The sequence below is a fragment of the Vicia villosa genome, linkage group LG3 (genome assembly GCF_029867415.1).
Source record: "Vicia villosa cultivar HV-30 ecotype Madison, WI linkage group LG3, Vvil1.0, whole genome shotgun sequence".
Classification (NCBI taxonomy): domain Eukaryota; kingdom Viridiplantae; phylum Streptophyta; class Magnoliopsida; order Fabales; family Fabaceae; genus Vicia; species Vicia villosa.
In genome coordinates, this window is record NC_081182.1 from 148494327 (window position 1) to 148500326 (window position 6000).

A 6000-nucleotide genomic window follows, 5' to 3' on the forward strand; every position below is an offset into this window, starting at 1 on the left:
ATGGAAGAGAGAACTTTGTATTTTTCTTGATGCAAATGTGTGAGAGTTCCTTATAGTACTCTAAGGAGAACTCTAGACTCACTAATTCTAGAAAGTTCTCAATCCTAGAAACTCAAAGAGTATTCTAGAGAATATTACAATAATAAGAAATATCTTGACTCTCCAAATACTACAAGAATTCTCTACAAAAACTACCCAGAAATGTTTAAGGCCAAAATAATTAAGCCCAAATAACCAAATTGGACACAAATCAAGTTTATATCTCAACATCCCCCCTTAAACTTAGTTTGTGACTCCAAGCATACTCCTTAGCTTCATGAAAGTTTCCAACTTGAGTAGCTATCTTGAGAAATCACATACTTCAACTTCACCTCCTTTCTCTCGATGCATTCTCCTATGAAGTGGTAACGGGTGTCGATATGCTTACTTCCTTTAGAAGGTCATACGATTTTACAAACATATGGAGGCCCTGGCTATAATTCTTCTAGATTAATCTCATTTTCTTTGACATATGCAAAAACTATGTCGAATTATTGGCTCTTATCATTTGTTTCTACGTAAGAAACATTTTCCATCCTAGGGTGTGAATTTGATCTAGCCTTCTCAACCTTAAAATGTTCAACTTATCTAACCCTGTATGTAAATTGGGTCATACCCGTTAGATATTTGGTTTCCAACTTATTTTTAATGGAATAATCTAAATCACCTACGTACATCTCGACAAACTTATGTTCAAGAACATGAGTAAAACTTCTTGACGTCATCAACCTAAACATACTGGGATAATCATCTATTGATTCATAAAAATTTTACTTCACACTAGCTAACTGTTTTAGGCTAATTTTCAAATGACCCATATAAAACTTCTTATGGTACACCATTTCAAGTTGATTTCAATGATGTGTGGAGTTTGGAGGGAGAATAGTGAATCATGTGAAATAATTCTTTGTCAAAGAGTGGGGGAGTATTTCATTTTTAAAATTTCATTATTGGCTAAATTGCACGCCTCATCTTGATATCGAGCAATATGTTCGGTAGTGGACACTAGTATATCCTATAAATTTAATTAAACTAAGGAACTTTCCAACTTATGGGTAGTTCATTTTGCAACACGTTGCATAAACAAAATTCGGCCTATGAAGACCAACATTAAGACAATTTTGGGATAGGATTGGTTCAACCATATTGGCTATATTATTTTTTTCCCAAAAGTGTTTTGTTTGACTCTCCTAAATACTTGATCTGCATTTTATTTCCTATTTAACAACACCACATCTTTGACTACCCTGAATATAGGTTGGTCAACTGGCTCGGGCGCAACTTGTTGTTGCACTTGGTTATTAGGTACTGGCTGAATAGATGCTTGTGGAGCACCCAAAAAAGTCAGCAATTCGACCAAATTGTTGTATCAATTGTTAGTAATTATGATGGGAATTTTGGATCAGTGGAGTAAACACTGTACCAATATGTTAGATAAACATATTAACAATCTCATTGTTACTGTCATCATCCATCTATTGCCTTACAATCAAAACAGAATTATTAAAGTATTTTAGATTTGATTCTATATTGTGTTCGTCTATACTTGCGACTTCAAAAATATTAAATTGTTTGCAGCAAATGAATGGTAGTTTCAATATGTTTGGTTCCTTGCATTCGCGGATGAACAATTTAGTAATTTCTAAATTTAACATTAAAGCATTTTTTTATTGTTGTATTTTTTTCATAATTACAAATAACTTACATAGTCCCATACTCACATTATTTTGTGATCATATTAGCCTATTAATAACGGACATTTTTATTAAAAACAATGGGCAATTATTTAGGCCAAATGATTATTTGAAAACATGAAGTTTTAACTAAAGTAAGGGAAAAATATAAATAGGATATATGTTATGTTATGAGCTGCAAACAAGGGAAATTATAGTGTAAATACTATATACTTACACTAGTGCGCACATACATTAATATCGATAAACATTTTCATATTCTATATTGACTCATCCACATAAATAAATTCATACCCAATACACTATAATGAGCAAGTACGTATCCAATACAAGTCAAAACACCCAAACATGATGCAATACTATATATATACAAATGGAATAAAAATAAATTACACACAAATACAATGAAATACAGCCTCACTTTATATAGACAAAGGTAAATTAAAATTATTATGCACATGTCATCAACGGACCACCAAATAATGCAGCTTTCAATATCGTCCCCAACTTGAGAGGTGTCAAACTGATATAAGTAGGATAGATGTTATTCATTTCATACATTCCACAAACTAGCCATTTTAGAATAATAAAAGTAAGAGAGAGAAAATGACGAATGGTTCCCTCGTTTTGTTTGTTCTCCTTATCATTGTAACACTGGCCGGTAACAATCATGTGGTGGTAGAGGCCTTACTCTTCCACTGGCATCTCATGTGGATTGTTTGGGGCCAGTTTATTTGTAGGTTTTATACATGTCCTCCTATCACCAGAACCTCCACCAACCACCACCAAGACTTTTACCGGCCATTTCTACAATGTCATCCTTGTGTGATGAAATTATTTAATATGTTTTGACGTTTAAAGTAAGAGATTTTATTTTAATGCTTTTATATTTTTTTTCTTTGTTCAAAACAAGCTAGAGTTTCTTATAAAAAATAACATATCATATAAAATGGATCTTGAAAGCTGGTACACGATTGAATATTTCTAAAGAAAATCATGCTAGATCATTCATGTGTCATGTGTTCATCGGTAAGGAAAATGAATATCATCGCTGCAATCGCTAACGCCACATTGATATAATAAATATAACAAAAGAATTGTAATTCTCATATATTGGATTCAACTCCACATAAATAGATTTGGTCACGCCACATGCATTCACTTTCTTCTTGGGAAAGAATACATCCTTATGGATTTGATAATTACACTAGCATATTGTAAGTTTTTGTTGCCAATACGGTATTCTACCCCAACCAATCTTAATAAAACTCCAATACAACATCACACACTAATAGTTGTCACTTAACACCATTTATTTATACAATCACAATTATTCACACAGCGCACGTGCGCACACACACAATATATGAGAAGGAGGATTATTCTTAGTGCAAGAGTAAGTTATTATAACTTGTTCCACATCTTAACCATTAGTTATTTTCAATCTAATGAATAAAAATAATAAGTAATTAAATGTGCAGAGAGATAACTATTATTTATTCTTTTTAATCATTAGATTGAAAAAATTTTAAGGTCAAGCTGTGAAGTAATTTATAATACCTTACTTTCGGAGGAAGAATATATATATATATATATATATATATATATATATATATATATATATATATATATATATATATATATATATATATATATATATAGGGAGCATATCAAGTGAGAGCATTTTTAAATGCGAGATGAGAGGAAGAAATATCAACCATTGGATTCATCAAGAGAGAGAAATTAATAGCCTCATTAATGTAGTAACATTCTCTCTCTTGATGAATTCAATGCTAGATATTTCTTCCTCACATCTCTCATTTAAAAATGCTCTCACTTGATATGCTCCATATATATATATATATATATATATATATATATATATATATATATATATATATATATATATATATATATATATATATATATATATATTAAAATAAATGTTTATCAATTTTCAAAAATACATTGATGTTAAACCATTACATAAAAAGGATTTAACATAGCTATTTTGTATAGATAATAGAACTTTGAATACAACATAGCTATTTTGTATAGATAATAGAACTTTGAATACAATCACAAGCCAAATTAAATATTCTTAATCAAATTCCTTGAATTCCTAAAAGAAATTCCATTGAATATTAACGTTATCGTGTATAATTGGACAAATCAAATAAATCAATTCCACAAGAGAAGAGAGATAGAAATAAACTGCTTTATTGATGATAAGATCTCATTATAGGATATATATATATATATATATATATATATATATATATATATATATATATATATATATATATATATATATATATATATATTGCATATTATTATTAATGATAATAGTTTAATATTATAAGTTTTGACATTAAGGCAGAGGACATAGCAGTTCCATAAGACTTCCAGAAGAGGGTCCAATCAGACTATGCGATTTCCTTGAAACAAAACAGAGGTTGAGTATTGGCAGAGCCAGTAGTGCACTGGTAATACGGGGGCTCAAGAAGTGTAATGCTCGATCGCAACACTTGCAGGAGGGAAAACAGGTTGAGTATTGGCAGAGGCATTAGTGCAGCAGTAACATGGGTCTCAAACAAGTATAATGCTCAGCCCCAACCTTGAAGAAAATAAAACATACAAGTTCAAGATTTACATCTTATCCTTAAGTTATTAGAGAAATAATAGTCACGAGAAGAATTAAATGTCCTTGTTTATTGATTTGTAAGTACGTATTCCTTTTCATTCATCTATATTCATTTATATTCGTAAACAATGTCGCTTACTAGCAATTAGCATGATATTTAATAAGCTATTTGAGAGAATAAAATTATATTTCAGTTTTATAATAATTTAATTTTTCAATTTACCATGTGGTCAAATTTATACTTAAATCTAACAAAAGATTTGTAATTGTCATAAATTAGAATCAACTCCACATAAATAAATAAATTGGTCACACCACATGCACTCACTTTATTCTTGGGAAAGGATACATCCTTATGGATTTGATAATTACACTAGCATATTGTAAGTTTTTGTTGCCAATACGATATTCTACCCCAAACAATCTAAATAAGATTCCAATACAACATCACACACTAATAGTTGTCGATTAACACGGTTTATATTTACCATCACAATTATTCACACTGCGCGCGTGCGCATAGACACAATATATGAGTAGGTGGGATATTTTTACTGCAAGAGTAACTTATTCCACATCTTAAGTAATAGTTATCTCTCTGTACACTCAATCTACTCATTTAAAAATAATAAGTAATTAAATGTGCAGAGAGATAACTATTACTTATTCTTTTTAACCATTACATTGAAAGAAATTAATGATCAAACTGTAAAGTAATTTATAATAACTTACTTTTGGTATGCCACTTTTCATTGATATGCCACTTTTCAATTAACTGTACTATTTAAAAAAGAAAAAAAATAAAAAGACAGATTTCATTGTTTCATTTTCACAGTTCAAGAAGCCAATGTAAAATAATCATTTTTAAACCGAACAATAAAATACAATAAGTTCATAAAATAGATAAACAATTTTCAATAAAATATATGTTTTAATAACTGATATACTTTTATAATTATAACTGTGAAATTAAATATAATGCAATAATGTACATCATATTAATTAAAAGATATTGTTAAAAACTATATTGAAATTTATTTACCACGCATTTGTTTTGAAATAAAGAGAGTAATTTTTAAAAATTTATATTAATAACAAATTGTATTTGAAATTTTAATATAAAACCTTAAATAAATTATAGCTTGAAAGTTTAATTAAATTCTATAAACAATTAATTTAAGTCACTGTCTAACGAACTAATCAAATTCAATTTATATGGTAGAAGTTTTTTTTTTTTTGGTGAAACCAGAAAGAGAGAGTATATGTTAGGGTCAATTTAAGAGAAGTTATAATTAATTTTAAAACTATAGAATAAGTTTCGATATTTAATTGTTTTAAAATTTAAGCAATTAATTATTATTAATAAAACAGTGTTTGGATTTTTAGATTTTAAAATTGAATTTAAAAGTCTATTTTAAAATTAAATTTAGAAGTCAATATATTTCTAAATCATTTTTAATTAAGCATATTAGTATATAAATATTCAAATTAACAGAAAAATAGAGATTCAAATGCACAAGGGGGTTAGGGATTTGACTCTTCGTTCATGAGTGGTTTCCGGCAACATAGTCAGACCGGAGGTTGGAAGACAGTCACAGGTCGCCGGAATCAGAGGAATTGGGG